We start from the raw sequence: 16634 nt of genomic DNA, 5'->3' as shown, positions 1-16634 counted from the left end.
TCTGGAAACGACTAATATGAGCGACCAGATTATATCTGCAAACAGCAACTGTCTAATTAAACGTGAAGGTGTTTTTAATAACCTCAATGTCAAGGGAGGAGGGGAGATGTTGATGTATTCATTTGCCATGCATGCCTTTGCAAAAACCAATCAAATATGTTTATTTTTTTTTAAAATAAATAAATTCAATGACACTTGCTTTGTTCAGACAAGACGGGGCTGGTTGTGCAATTGCCACGTTGAGCAAACACAGAAAACTCCAGAATTCATTTGGGCTGATAATGACCTTGCCTGGATGCTCTGTGAAAAACTAGTCAGCATGGAATTGCAGTTTTGGAGAACAAGGCAGCTGGAGACTGAGAGCCACTTGCTCAAAGCTGTCTAGTAAGTCTCTGGAGGTCAAGCCCAACACACTGTCCATCAAGTGACACCAGCTCTCAGTAACTATTCACAGCCCCTTGCCTTCTTTGGATGTTTTTCCAGTGGGGAGATATGGAGAATCCCCAATTTTGGCCACCTTCCCTTTGCTCTCTCTGAGGCTTCCATGCTACCAGTTCATCCCGCCCCCTCCCAGAAGAGCAAAATAAAAGCGTTTGTGGTTTTTCCAGGATTAGGTGGATACATTATTTTGTCATGTGTCTTTACTTAAACAAACGTCAAGCAGCAGGGCTTCCTGTTGGCCTAAAGGCCAGCCTCTTCCCCTCTCCTGCTTTCTCCCAAGGCTTCGGCTCTCGTGTGACATCCTTTTCCATGATGTCAGCATTTTTGGCGTGAACTCCCCTCGTCTGAGGATATATGGTTCTTGGCTCCCAACGGCGTATCTCCGTTTCATCTTCTTTTGCTGCTATGCCAAATTAAACCCAGGAGGGGCCAAGTGTTGCCGGAAACAAGCCCCAGCTCTCGACAGGGTCAAGTAATACCTCAACGGGGAGAATGGCAATTTTCCAGCCATTGGATATCCAGCCCCTAACCCGGAACTAACTTACCACAGGCTGGGCTGCCTCCCCCATATTAAAAGCCTCACCTCTCTGCCCCCCCTCCCCAGTTCCCCACCATGCTGGCATAAATACTTTCATTGCCTTCTAGTCAATTCAGGAGCTACCGTGCAGCGCTCTTCCCTCCACCCACCAGATAGGGGAATCTAGGGTGCTTCCAAGACTGTCACTATTCTCAGGCGGGAATCACACGATACAATACTCTTTATTGTCATTGTCCCATACAGAACAACGAAATTGAAAAAATCTACACCAGACATTCAAAAACTAACAAGCCTGCTATCCCAGCCTGGTTGACCCCCTAAAAACTCTGATACCCCATAATTAAATACAATATACTCCCATAGAGACTACCTTACACTGCGTTTAAAACCAAAATCGCATTTGGATAGAAACTGTTTCTCAGGCGGCTAGTCCTAGTCTTTCTAACCCTTTACCTTCTTCCAGAAGGCAGACATACCCAGGTTGTGTGGTTTAAGTTGCCTTGGTCTCTTGGGCAACAAACCTGCTCCCCCCCCAAAAAAACAGACCAGTTGTGATAAGTGATGGAGAGATGCGGAAGAATAATTGCTTGAGGCAATGTCTGCTAACCTCTCTGCAAATAAATCATAAGGAATGCTTAATAAAACAGTCGATGCAAAACAAATCGGGCTGCACACTCAGGTCATCCTAAACAGCCCCACTCTGGCCTTGGTCACAGCCACCCTTCATAGGCCCACTCATTCTGTGGAACTGGCTCTGTTACAGGTGCAACATAATATTCATTCAGCATTTGTAAGAAGTTGGTCTTTCAGTGTGGAGGCACCCACCCTTAGGATCTCCCTGCTTGCTACTAGGCAGGCACCTTCACTGAACTCTTTTCAGCACCGGCTAAAAACACTGTTGTTTAGGCAGGCCTGTATAATGTTTGTATAGTCGTACCTTGGAAGTCGAACAGAATCTGTTCCGGAAGTCCATTCGACTTCCAAAGCATTCGGAAACCAAAGCGTGGCTTCCGATTGGCTGCAGAAGCCCCGTCGGACATTCGGCTTCCAACAGAATGTTCAAAAACTGGAACACTCACTTCTGGGTTTTGATCGTTCAGGAGCTGACTTGTTTGGGAGCCAAGGCATTCAGGATCCAAGGTATGACTGTAGGTGTATATACACTATACAGTGGTACCTCTGGATATGAACGGGATCCGTTCCGGAGTCCCGTTCACATCCTGAAGCGAATGCAACCCGCGTCTGCGCATGCGCGGGTCGTGATTCACCACTTCTGTGCATGCACGTGACATCATTTTGACCGTCTGCGCATGTGCAAGCGGCGCAACCCGGAAGTAACGCGTTCCGTGACTTTCGGGTTGCCACGGAGTGTAACCCGAAAGCGCTCAACCTGAAGCAGCTTTTTACCAATAATGTGATTATTTTATACTTTTCGTAAACCGCCTTGAGGTTTTATTACAACCAAGCGGCATATAAATCTTTTGAAATTGTTAAAAGTAAAATAAATGTAAAGCGCCTTTAAAGCATACGCCTTTCCTTCAAAGAATCCTGGGAACTGTAGTTTATTGAGGGTACTTGAAATAGCAGTTCTGTAAGCTACAGCTCCCAGAATTCTTTGGGAGGGTGTTTTAAATGTATGGCGTGGATACTTGCCAGAATCATAGTTTGAAGGTTCATCGGAGGCCATCAAGTTGAAAAGCCCCCCCCCCAACTGCTCAGAGCAGGCTCTGCAATGCAGGCTACAGTTGCAGCATTCCTGAATCCACCCCGCCCTGAGTCAAAATAGCTTGTTTCTTTAACAAAATAACCAGTTCCAGTCCTGATATATATATTTTTTATTTTAAAAACCTAATAGGTTGGTAAATTACTTGATTCTTGCAACCCTGGAGAGGTGGGGAATGTGATAAAATGGCACCAGTAGGAATGGGAGAGAAATTTGATTCAGTTTGCATTTATAGGTAAACCTACCTAATTCTCACTTTCCAAACTAGACTGAGAACTTAAACACAGCCATTCCTTCAAATTCACCCGTTTCTGAATGTTGCAATGGGGTTCTCCAGCCAAGTAACATGGACAGAAATGCATATACAGTGGTACCTCGGGTTACATACACTTCAGGTTACATACACTTCAGGTTACAGACTCTGCTAACCCAGAAATAGTGCTTCAGGTTAAGAACTTTGCTTCAGGATGAGAACAGAAATCGCGTGGCGGCAGCGGGAGGCCCCATTAGCTAAAGTAGTGCTTCAGGTTAAGAACAGTTTCAGGTTAAGTACGGACCTCCGGAACGAATTAAGTACTTAACCCGAGGTACCACTGTACAGTCGTACCTTGGAGTCGAACGGAATCCGTTCTGGAAGTCCATTTGACTTCCAAAACGTTCGGCAATCAAAGCGTGGCTTCTGATTGACTGCGGGAAGCTCCTGCAGCCAATCGGAAGCTGCAGAAGCCCCATCGGATGTTCGGCTTCCAAAAATAGTTCACAAACCAGAACAGTCACTTCTGGGTTTGCGGCGTTAGGGAGCCAAAATGTACGAGAACTGAGCTGTTTGAAAACCAAAGTATGGCTGTATTCGGGGAAATTGGAAAAAGTGTAAAATAGGCAAAACTGCATACAAACATGTATGCCAGGAGAAATTCGCACTTGGGTGCTGATGAATTTTCTTGAGGGATTCGTAAAAAATATATAAATCACAAACTGATGTGGAAATGTAGAGAATGGAATTAAAGATGGGGGAAATGAGGAACCAGGAAAACCCAAAACTGACGGATTCTATGCCCCTACCTTAGTTATGCCCTGCTAGTAGGAGTAGCCAGATGTTTGATTCATTTACAGAATTTATTTGCCCAGGTCTAATTGGAACCACCACCGGCCTCAGACTGGAACAAGTAACTCCCTTAGACACTGATTAAATGATCAACTTAATCAGAGTCTCTTCCAAGCACGTCTGATTCTTTAAACAGTGTGGACCGCAGACAAGAGTCTGCAGCTATCCCAAGGAGTTTCTGAATTACAACATGCTTAAGATTGGAATATCTGCACTTTACTTGACTTTCCTGGATTACAAAACGTTTCTCTGTCATTCCCAGAGCATGAGTCTCCCTGCAGAGTGCTTCTCTCAATAAAGGCTTGCATTTGCATTATATTCAGATCATATTGCAGCTGCTACTCTAAATGAACAAAGTATTTTATTAAAAAGAGGATTGCGGCTAGTCCAGTGTGAACCTCCCCAAAAACAATAAAATTGTTTTCCGGAAGAGTAGCCACGTTCAGTCTATTGCAGTAAAAACGACAAAGAGTCTTGTGGTGAACAGATTTATTATGGCAAAGGTTTTCATGAACCAGAATCCACTTCCTCAGATAACACTGAAATATAATCCTCAACACTTCAGACATTAGCATAAAGGCACAGTTAGATGATCTTGTGTCAAAGCAAGGGTCACCCCACGCTTCCCCTATTACTTTCCTCATTGCAAAAAGTCTGAACTTTGGGGGAAATAGAAGCATTCTAAATCAAGTGTCTCCTGCCAGAAATGAGGGAATGTTTGTTTCTTTGTTTGATGTATTTATATTCCACATTTCCCCCAAGTTGGGATTCATTTCTACACGTGTAAACTCCCTTTCGGACTAAACATGTCATAACCATGGGAATTCAGTGAATGCCTGGGGCTGGAAAGGGACTCCTTATTGGCGTAATTAAAAATGGAAAGCGTAATGCTGGTGGTCAACAAAAAAGGTTTAAAGACTCCCCCAAGGCAAACCTTTAAAAATGTAGTATAAACACCGACAATTGGGAAACACTGGCCTGCGAGCGCTCCATCTGGAGAACAGCCTTTACCAAAGATGTCATGGACTTTGAAGACGCTCAAACTCAAGACGAAAGGGAGAAACGTGTGAAGAGGAAGGCACGCTTGGCAAACCCTCATCATGATCAACTCCCATCCGGAAACCTATGTCCCCCATTGTGGAAGGACATGTGGATCCAAAATTGGCCTCCACAGTCACTTACGGACTCACTGTTAAGACTCTGTTCATGGAAGACCATCTTACTCAGCCACAAGTGGTCGCCAAGGAAGAAGAAATTGTATCATGAGCAGAGAAGCACCGGGGGAGCTACAATTTTAGGTTAATTCATCCAAGGCAAAAAAGAGAGATGGGGGGGGGGGATCTGTTCTCATTCTGTTCTTTTTCTTTTTATCTTTGAACCTTTGACTCAGCAGATTTGTGGAAAACTACAGCTTGGCTTGAGAACATGTTCAAGATTTAGAAATGCCAACTGCCAGACGTTGTGGCAGATGTATTTCAGGAAAGGGACAGTGTGAAAACCTTTGATATGTGTAACATCTCAAAAATAAATCACTGTGCCCTTTTCTTGCTGTTTGGGGTCCAGGTTGAAGGGGGGGGGCAAAAGTTTTTTTTACTAACCAAGAAATGAAGATGTTACTCTGTCAATAATGATTTCAAAGATAACCTAGGCTGCAATATAATGCCTATCTACTTGAGAGTAAGCCCTATTGAACTCATAGGAACATACATCTATCTGTACAGTGGTACCTCGGGTTAAGTACTTAATTCGTTCCGGAGGTCCGTACTTAACCTGAAATTGTTCTTAACCTGAAGCACCACTTTAGGTAATGGGGCCTCCTGCTGCTGCTGTGCCGCCGGAACACAATTTCTGCTCTCATCCTGAAGCAAAGTTCTTAACCTGAAGCACTATTTCTGGGTTAGCAGAGTCTGTAACCTGAAGCGTATGTAACCTGAAGCGTATGTAACCCGAGGTACCACTGTATAGGGTTGCACTGTAAAATATGGATTCCGTATTAGAGCCAGAGGAAGTGATAATGAAGTCCTGTATGGTGAACTGAAGACTAGGAAAACGAGAAGCTCAGAGAAACTGAAACCGACAGATTCCCCCCTCATCACTACATAACTAACTTCACGGGCAACAAAAGAATTTACTCCAGTAAAGCATAAGTAAGATTTTTCCGTTAATCAATTTCCAACTGAAAAACAAAAGGTCTGAAAATGGGGGAGGAAGCATTGCTAAAACGACACATTAAAAAACCCACCAAGGGCTCACCTTTTGCAGCACTTTCTAGGCAGAGATCCATGCCTTAAAGTGTCATGTCTGAGCACCTTTTTTGCCTCAGAGTTTTGCCTGCGAATTCCTGCTCTTTGACGTTCAATCGGAACAAACATCAGTTTGGGTTTTCAGTGGTAAAGAGCAGGTTTTCACGGGGAAAGCACCAGGGCAAAAAGAAAATTGCTCGGACATAGCGCTTTAAAGCAAAAACCTGTGCCAAGAAGTGCAACACAAAACGAAGTCTGTATGAGCCCCAAAGGTAAACAGAACACACTGCACCATTTAAAAAACATAAAAACACTGTATTCCAACTATGTTTGTTTTTTTCCTAAAAAGACGGCTCCACTACTGTTCGTCTTTAAATGTGAACTGAGTTGGATTTCTCCCTCTGCTCTGAGTAAAACTTTGTTGGAAGCAACACACAATGTTGTGTAGATGGGAGGCTGCACAAAAATTGCATGCATAAGCAGCAACAATCCCACACCAGTGGACACCCACCTTCTTATTCCAGACTATCTTTATTTTGGGGTAGAGACTTCAATCGCATAACTGGCAAATTCAGGATGCGCAGTCCAAGCTGATTTATGCTGCTTGTTGGGGGAAAAGAATAAACACTTCTCCAAAAGACTGGACTTTCGGATGGGAAAAATGGGTTGGAAAGTGTGGGATGATACTTGCTTTAATGCAAAGGCTGTCGAGCTGCCTGCCAAGCAGATAAGAGTGGGTGCTCATTAAATAGCCAACGCCGCCTAATTTCCCTGCAAACACATCAGGACAAACACTCTACAAAACAGGTAATCTGGAAGCACCCTAACTCTCTGCTCTAGTAAGAGCGTGTAGGATTGCAGCCGCCTTAGACTCCTTCAGTGCAGCAAGATACAGAACCTCTCTCTCCACTGAACAATAAATATTGTGATTGAGAGAGTTCTGTATTGTTGTTATAATGCAATTATTTTCAGTGTTACATTTCCGCGGTAATAGAAATGATTGATGATCGAAAGATCCCGGTAGCACAGAGAACAATCGGAATGTTTCAAATGGTTTTCCCCCACCCCCTCTTCCCAGACTCTCTGGCTACGTTTCGAGTTTTGTAGCTCTTCAATCTCTGCCTTTGGCTGGCAATCTCTGCTGCTATTGCATGCTGATTTGTTCCTCTAAACAATGGAAGGCCCGTTCTAGTGAAGTGTTGCACCTGTGACTAATTCTGAGAAAGTGCCTGTACGTAAGTACTGTCAAGGCCTTGGACCACATTCAAGGAGAGCACCTCATTTCCCAAGGATTTGCCAGTTGTATAAAATACTTCTATATTTTATACAAATTTCTAGTTGTATAAAATATTATTGGCAGTAATATTTCAAAATTCACTAACTGAGCAACGGGTCAAATTATTAGTGATTATAATGTTAATATAGGCCAGTATTCAATCAGGTTTCACTGAAGGGAGACCCACTGAAATGGATGGACCTAACTTGGCCATGTTTATTAATTTCAGTGGGTCTACTCTGAGCGATACTTAGTTGAATGCCATCCAAAATTGGCAACAATTGTTAAAAACGAAGCGACAGCAGTGGCAAATGTTTTCTCTTCCTTCTGTCCTGGGATTGAGTTCCAGCTTTTATCCTGAAACCAGAGAGCCAGAACCCATCAAAAGCGGAGCCCTCTGCTGAAATCCTATGCACAATTAACTTGGGAGCAAGCCCAGCTGAATATGGTGGGACATACATCTGAGTAAGCTTGCATACGCTTGCCCTGTAAATCTCCCTTCTCTCTGAAATCCATCAGTCTTTTAAAAAAAATTCACTTTGTCTGGACTGTGCCCAGAATTTGTGAGTTTTCATCAGTGGTTTGCTTTGGATAATCTTTAAAGTATAATAATGTGTTTTTGTAGGGCAGGATAACATTTGTGGTCCCTCCACCTTACAATTTTTTAGAAAGATTCATGAGGTTGAGGATGCCATAAAATATACAAAACAGGATCAGAAATATACTCTGGAAGATTAGTCATTTAGTTAAAAAACAGCAACCCTTCTTCCCCATCTGAAATGGATGGGTTTTAAATCCATGACAGATTATCCACTCGCTAAGCCTTTTAGGGGGAAGGGTTTTAAAAGAAAAACATACAAAATAAATCTTGAATCTACTGTCTACTGCTTTGCAATGCTGAGAAACTGAGAAAACACAGTTCCTTTTATTGTCGGGTGGTTAGGTAAAACTTGGCAGGAGACAGGAATAGCTGAAGACGGCAATCTGAAATATACCTTCTGAGAAACAAATCTCATGGAAATTCATGTGACATTTACAGGTAAATATGTTTAGAGCTGGGGTGGAAATAACAACCTTTCCTGAATATGTATGTAAATAAGGAAGTCAGACGGCAGACCAATATATCTGAAGGCTTGATTTCCTTTTATTAACTTTTGTAGGGAGGAGAAAACCCAAGCCTAGCATGAACAACACAAACCCTCGCCACTGCTTTTTCGGCACTTAAGAGCATGATTTTGGTATCAACTGCACCCCTTACTGTCTAAAAGGCAAACAGAAATAAACACTGAAAATCAATTGCCTTCCTCACACCTCAACTTTAAGTGTGAAAACACACACAAACAAGCAGACACAATGATTGACGATACAAGTTTCCTGTACTGTGGAGCAACAGATTTTCCATTGTTTATCTTCTACATACGCTGAATGGAATACATACAGTACAGTATAGAAGTTTACAGTTCTTGGGGCCCAAAGAACATATATAATTCCACCTGCCACCAGGACCGTCTCTGTTCTCTCATACTTGTCCTTGGTCCTCGCAGCTTGAGGAGGATGGGGTTTATTCAATCAATTCCCCTTTGTAATCCGTTCTGCTTAGAGCATTATTCTCTCCTGCTGTACCAGTTTAAGAGGCACAGTTATTACCCTGGGATTGCTAAGCAGGCAAGAACATGCTGTTCCCATCCATAGGCCAAAAGAGCCACCAGCTACCATTCAAGCAAGAACAGCAGCAAGGGAAGAGGAGCATGGCTAGATCTGGGTCTAAATGCTCACCAAGGCACTTTCTTTGGCCTTGGTTAAACTGGTCTCTCCCTTCTACCTTTCCCCTCCTCTTCGCTCCTCTTGTGTGACTGCCTTGTCTTTTTAGTTCGTAAGTCGGATGGCAGGACCAGGCTCTCATTTCCCCCTTTTCTTTTCAATTGATGTAAGCTGCTTCGGAAGATGACAATTGCCTGACAAGCAGGTTAAAAGAAAAATACAGTAAATAAATTAAACTGCCTGCTTTCTCAGCGTGTCTAGTGGTTGGAGGGAATGCGCTGAATTTGTACCTAATACTCCAGCAGATCCTTCAAATACCCTCTCTAAGAACTTTGCCTGCATTTGCTAAAACTTGAAACGCTGCAGATACCGGTAGTGCTGGGAAGGGAAGCTATATTTATGATCCAAAGAAAAAGAATACAAATCTCACATGAGCAGGACATGAGCATTTCTAAGCTGTAGGAAAATGCATGATTTGAAGGTTTCCAAAACAGTTTACTAGGGAATGCTGGCTGCCAGGCACCATGGAAATATTATCATTTTGCCTTTCATTTTCAGCTCCACTAGGATATTCCACCTAATATAATAAAAGTATACTTAATATTGGATGGGAATGTTGAAGTAAATCTTCAAGTTCACCCCAAGAGCCCCTGAATTGTGTATACATCTCCTTAACTCTTGCTTCATGATATTATTATTATTATTAGCAACAGAAAGGTCATTTCTAGAATTGTTCCTAGAATTGGAAGAATTTCTTAACTGCGGCATTTAGGCTGAAATCTTGTAAACACTTGCTTGGGAATAAGTGCCACTGAACTTGGTAGGACTTACTGTAAGCATATATATATACAGTATAGGATTGCATTGGTAGTCTATCTGTCCTCTGTACCATTAAAAAAACCCCAAGCCCACCTGATATCATACACACTATGTAAGTTGCTAAAGTGGAGTAGGAAATTTTACCCAAAATCGAATTGTACAAGTTATGAAGAAGAACCATTTCACAGCAATTCAATATCTGGTCAGCAAAGCAGTAATGTGGTGGTGTTTTAAACCCATTTTAATTTAAATGAGGTGAAACTTTACAGTTTTAAAACGTATTTTTTCCTCAGTGCATTTTCAACAAACACCATGTTAGTGAGGATCCAATGTCAGCAACAAGAAAACTTGCCTGCTCCAAGTTTGAATATGTTATGGCTGTGTAATGGATTTTCACCAAATTGTTAATGTAATCAAACCGAGTACAGATAGGTTAGATGAGATTCTCCTCCTCACCCTCAAATACCGCAATGATTTCAAAACAAATTCTCTCCAAAGGCGCACAAAATGTATAGCGGAAGCTACTGCATATATAAGTTGCAACCCCTGCATAACATGTAACGACAAATATTTTTGTGTGTATTGAAGCAATATAGAATCCATTACACCGAAATTGGCTAGCTAACATCAACATAAAGCTGCCATAGTCAGAGCAATCGCTCATGCTAGCAGACTACTCAGCCCAGCTCCTGTTCATTTTGTGAGCTGCGGTGAATGTAATAAACTAACAAAACATTAAACGGAAGGTCATAATAATTTCAACATGTCACTTGGGACAACTCAAGATTTCCCCGGGATTTCAGGAAGACGGAGGGACAAGAGATGGAATATTTGCAAGTTTTGAGATTCAAACACTTGGGGGAACCCCCCCCCCAAAAATACATTTCAGGAAACCTTAAAAAGCTCTCCTGGTTCTCCACAAAACTGTCACTGAGCCCAGGCATATAAACAACTAATGAGCCGCTAGCTACAACACCAGTCACATCTCCCGGCATCTATTACACATTTTATTACCAAAGGTCTGCTGTAACTATGGATATATTTAGCGATTTAAGCTCCGGCACATTAGCTGTCTCGATCGCTTGGCTAATCTCTGACTAATTTTCCTTGCCTGCGTCAGCTGAGATATTACGGCTTCATTTGGATAATGCTGCAATATAAACACTGCAGGCTTCTGGTGCCACACATCTCGATCTCCAATAACTGCGTCCGCATTCTGTTGCATTTGGTAGCTGGGGTATTATCTACCTCCCATTATTCCACAAAACATCGGTAAGGCCGATATAATGCAGATAACATATCCACGCGAATGCTGCAGACTTTGCTGCCTTAAATATTTCTCTGATCGCATTTTTTGGGTTTGGCTGCGCATGCTGCTTTCGCTAGGATTTATCATGCATTAGGGAAAAGAATGCAGGGGGGGAACCCCTCAATGTGATACAATAACATAGTGACACAATACAGCGATGATAGCAAACCAACCTTTTTACCCCCCCGATTGCTTGTGTCTGGAGACCGCGTCCACCACTCTTCTCCACCGAGGTTCCTGGAATCTGATATCAGCTGGGCTGGAGTTTCTTAAAAATGAAACCTTCTTTGCTGGGAGTTTATGAGGAAGTTTGGCGAGTTTTACAAGCCCTTGGGTAAATGGCAGACGGTCGCCCCATGGAGTCAGATCGGATCCACTGATGGGGAAGGGGAAATAGAGCCTCCAATGATCTGTTGAAGCATTAATGAGCTATGCAAGCCTGGATGTTCAGGTTTCTCACCCAGGCCTGGAACCATGAGCCACTGGTGGTGAAAGAGCTTTCCAGAACTCTGGGGCTTTGATCTGTGGTTGCTACATTCCCTGATGGAACTGGACTGAGCGAGTGGGCTTCTGACAGTGATAAACAGTGTGTCAAGGGGGGGGGGAACGCCCCGAGAAGACAGATCCCCAAACACATGCGGACAGGTGGGCAGATGGCATAGAAGAGAGAGAGAGAGAATGAGAAAGGGGAGCATAAGGCAAATGGATCCATGCATTGCCACGAACCGTGAAATAAACCCAGGTTGGAGACATGTGAAAAAGTTGAGAGACAAAGAGAGTTATGCTCTCTTTCTCAGACAAACACATGACGGGATATGCGCTGGTTGGAAATGAAGCCGTGTGGACACTCCAAACCTTTGGCAGGCAGAAACAGTATCGAAAGCAGGATCGTATATGACCATCCCGATAGATCATGAGCGCAAACATCACAAATGTAATTAAAAAGGTCATCTGGGAGGGGCCTGATGGCTATGAGATGATGGCTATGGGAAGGGGGCATGGTGTAGCAACTCATCCAGCTTTTGCTGGAGAATGTGACTTTCCGCTCCCATTCCGCAGGTCAGGAAAGAGGAACTGCATAAAATGGGGGTTGCAGGGAGGAAGAGAGGTGGCAATACTGTGCCGGCTCACCTGGGACAACGGGAACGAGGCCCGTTGAATTACTGCTGAATTACTGAATTACTGGGACTTACTGCTAAAGAAACATGCAAAGGCTTGTGCTGTCGCATAGTTGCTAAGGATGTAAGAAGGAACCTTTTTCATTCCACCCTGTTTTTGCCACATTCAGCACTGTTTCTCTGCCATAGCTGTTTGCCTTCTACCCAAAACTACATTGCCTCACTGTCCGTTGCGGTGGAATTATTTGAAGTCTGGTTTTTATTAATTTGAGGTATGTAAGTCCAAATGACCATGTGCCATTTCAGGGGATGAGTGTACAGAGTTACGGGGTGCAGGTTCAAATTAGAAAAGGCACCGCCTTCAATCTGAAACTCCACCCCATCCTACATTTCCCTTCCCTGGAAAGGTACCTACCAACAGCCTCCAGGGTCATCTGGACTTACCTATATAAAATCATTTTTAAAAAACCAAATTCATTATCTAAATGTACCCAGTGCTGCATAATCATAGTAGGGTAAATCTGTATTTGGAACACAGTGGTGGCAACCAAATAATTGCCTGTGGAGTTAATGAATTACCAAATATAAACCCAATTTTTAAAATGGGAACATTTACTTTCTAAGTAAGAAATGAGAGCAATCTCAATCTCTTAAATATTTTTCACACTGTTCAAGGGTACCATTGGTCTGAAATCTCAAACTAAATAAATAAAATGCAATAGTGTTCAATATGAAGCTACATGAAAGCAAACCCAAAATACAGCACAAGTGAGAAAGACACACTTGCAAGCTTCAGTCAGCAGAGTAATTGAGGTCTGAACCACAGTTTCAACCCCCTACTGCTCCAGCACTGATTAAAAAACAGGACTGTCATAAATAGCTGTCGCAGCAGTCCATACAGAGGCACACCAGTTCCATCCACCTACGCCCAATACAGTGGTACCTTGGGTTAAGTACTTAATTCATTCCGGAGGTCCGTTCTTAACCTGAAACTGTTCTTAACCTGAAGCAGCACTTTAGCTAATGGGGCCTCCTGCTGCCACCGCGCCGCCAGAGCACAATTTCTGTTCTCATCCTGAAGCAAAGTTCTTAACCCGAAGTACTATTTCTGGGTTAGCGGAGTCTGTAACCTGAAGCGTATGTAACCTGAAGCGTATGTAACCCGGGTGTTAAGTTGTGGGCGAACATATCAGACGACACAGCAATTCTTCCAAAACAGCTCTTTATTTGTAAGCTGGAACAGAACTGAACTGAGGAGCTCAGTCAGCCTGCTTATATAGAGCTCCACTAGAATGCAACAGTAACCATTTTCTGTAACTAGCCAATCACTGAACGTCACTTTCGATCCTTCATTTGCATACAAACTATCCAATCACTGAACGTCACTTTCGATCCTTCATTTGCATAACTATCTACAGTATCCCCCTGCTGGCCCAGGGTGAGAACTTCAGTACATAACACCAAGGTACCACTGTATGCTGAAAAAAGAAACCCGAATCCCCGATTCCCATGCATATCCCTCTATAACAGCCTTTGCTGATCTGCTCTCCTGATGTTTTGGACTATTTCATCAGCCCCAAGCAGCATGGCTGTGCTGGCTAATGCTGATTAGAGCTGTAGTCCAAAACACATGGAGGGCACAGGCTGGTGCATCCCGTTTTGCTGCTTGAAGTGAAACCAGAAGGTACCGTCACTCTGATGATGCCACTGCTGTGTTGTGTTGTGTGGCCTTGTCCTTGAAGCGGCAGTGGCAGTTTCTGGAGAGATCTCATGGAAGCTGCTACCATTGCCGCTTCTCTGGCAGTGGTGGTGGTGGTGGCAGGACAGGTGGAGCCTCACTCCGTCTCATGAACAGGCCAGCCCTGGGTTGGTGAATGCTGCTCTAAAATAATTATCACTGACTTCAGTGGGATTTACTCAAATTAGGGTGCAGAGGATTACATTCGTACCTGAGATTCTACCTGACTTTTAGAAGACATCTGAAGGCAGCCCTGTTTAGGGAAGTTTTTAATGTTTGAAGTTTTATTCTGTTTAATATTCTGTTAGGAGCCGCCCAGAATGGCTGGGGAAACCCGGCCAGATGGGCCGGCTATAAATAATAAATTATTATTATTATTATTATTATTATTATTATTATTATTAGAGGTTTTCCTTCCATTTTGTATCCAAAGCAGATAGTCGTCATCAGGGATGCCTGAGGAATTCTTGTACTGCACCTCCCAAGCTTTAATGAGTGGATCAGAAAATAGATATCCTTTGGATTTCCCACTTCCCCAAAGTTTTGATTAAATATATGCGGAGTTTGCTAGAAAATCTATATTGCAACATACATTTTCTGAGAAAACCTATTCAAGGATACAAATTTAGATTCTTATTTAAATTGGGACTTTCATGCATCTTTAAAAAAATTCCAGATTAATGTGGAAATAACATGAAACGGATTTATGAATGGACAGAGACACAGGTAGCACAGAACAAATATATTCAGAGATTTCAATCCCTAGTTGTCATATCCGAGAGAAATTGGTCCAGCTTTCCTTCTAGCAACCACAGCAACAGGCAAGTGAAGTGGATAATTTCTGGCCGAGGTCAGTGCTGGAATACCTTGCTCTTCCATTTAGCGAGAATGTAGAAACCTGTCCCCATCCAGACTCCAACTCCCAGCAGCCCCAGCCAGCATGGCCAGTGGCCAGGGATGAAGGGAGTTGTAGTCCAACGTCTGGAGGGCCACATCCAATGCCTGTTCCAAAACATGACTTTATAATTCTTTTTTGTTAAAAAGACTTATATGAATTTCCTGTCAGCCTCCTTGACTACAGTATTTTTCAGCTAAAAGACAGGATGTAAGTTATCTTAAATAAACAATACTTACGGGGGTTTAACTTGTTCATTTTAAATCCAGTTTGCCTTTTTTTATTTGACAATAATAGGGAAGATTAATCTTAAAGACTCCCAAAGCGAAATTCCTTCCATCAAGTGGGAACGAGGGAGAAATGCTATTCAATTTGCGTTTAAAGGTGAACTTACCTAATTCTCATATTCCAAAACAATTCATGAACTGAAACAGCATCCTTCAACATTTAAACGCCCCCGGATTTTGCAACGCGGTTCTCCAGCCAAGTAATTGCATACCCTAGGGCAAAGTGTGAAAATAAATACATATAAGTGAAAATAACATAGAAAAATGGAGTACATGATAGAAAATTGCTTTGCAATAATGTGCATATTACGAGAAAAGCTTGTGAATTTTCACAAAGCGTGTGTGTGTGTGTGTGTGATATGAGAATGTGGAGAATTAAATTTATTGTCGGAAAAATGAGAACCTGAAACTGACATTTTCCCACATTCCTAATACCAAGTGTCACTTTTGCTTATTAAATTGCTTACTAAAGTTATTAAACCCATCTTTTCAAATCCTTAAAAAAGAAACTATATTGAGATGTTGGTAATGCCCGTTTAATTATTTGGTTTCATTCAGTAAATTTAAAATTAAATAACCAGTTAAACATTTCTAAGCAGCTGATAGCACAAGATAATACTTTATAGGGGAGAAAGTGAACCAGAAAAAAGCAGGAATTAAAAAAACCACCACCTGAATAACAATGCAATATTAATCCTAAATGCACAAGAGAAGAAGTCCCATCGTGGGGAGGGGCTTATTTCAAAGTAAACATGTATAGGATTGTGCTGAAACATACTATCAATTAAATAGCTGTCAGATCAATTAAAACTAAACTAGAAAGGGAGAAGGAAATGGCACAGAGGTCTTTGCAAATATTAGAAAAACTCACAAATAAAATGCTAATGATTAATCAGTCCTTTTTTTCTGGGGTACGCATACCCCTAAACATTTTGTGAATCTACGTTGGGCCTTATTGAGGGGCAGTCTTTCAAAATGAGTAGGAAAATGAGAGTACCCCCTAAACATTTTTTTAGAAAAAAAGCACTGCGAATAATAATTAGGTTTGGGCCCAAGAAGCTATGTATGTTGTGCTTCTAATATTAATGCATAATTTGAGTTAATGGATTCAGTAGAAATAAATCCCAACATACAATGATCTTCAGATGTTTTCACGCCTGCAATGTACAATATACCGTAAGATCAAATTCTAAAACTATGCCCTGGAGCCAAGTACAGTAATCTGGACTCACTGCATCGGGGTTGCCAACTTTCCAGCCGGCCTCTGCAGCTGTGCTTTTCACACAGTTGGTAAAGTTTATCCTGATGCTGAGAAAAAAGCTGCTTCTGATTTCTGCAAATCAAACTGGCGTCAAGGGCGCAGGAGCAGGCCAGGCTGCTT

At 42.4% G+C, this 16634-nt stretch overlaps 1 protein-coding gene across 1 annotated transcript in view; it reads right to left on the bottom strand.

Annotated features, from left to right (window-relative positions):
* LOC308460746 (netrin-1-like) overlaps nucleotides 1–16565 on the bottom strand; it is a 38115-nt gene extending 21550 nt beyond the window's left edge. The window contains exons 1-3 of the mRNA XM_080977264.1: nucleotides 16486–16565; nucleotides 15361–15466; nucleotides 11389–11625 (exon numbers count right to left, since the gene is read on the bottom strand). The gene's annotated coding sequence lies outside the window, so the exon portion shown is untranslated. The remainder of the gene's footprint in view (nucleotides 1–11388; nucleotides 11626–15360; nucleotides 15467–16485) is intronic.
* Nucleotides 16566–16634: the final 69 nt, after the last annotated feature.

Source organism: Podarcis pityusensis (genome assembly GCF_964106645.2).
Source record: "Podarcis pityusensis genome assembly, chromosome: 13".
In the NCBI taxonomy this organism is placed as follows: Eukaryota; Metazoa; Chordata; class Lepidosauria; order Squamata; family Lacertidae; genus Podarcis; species Podarcis pityusensis.
The sequence above is the reverse complement of the archived record's forward strand: the minus strand, read 5'-3'. Positions and strand labels throughout refer to the sequence as shown.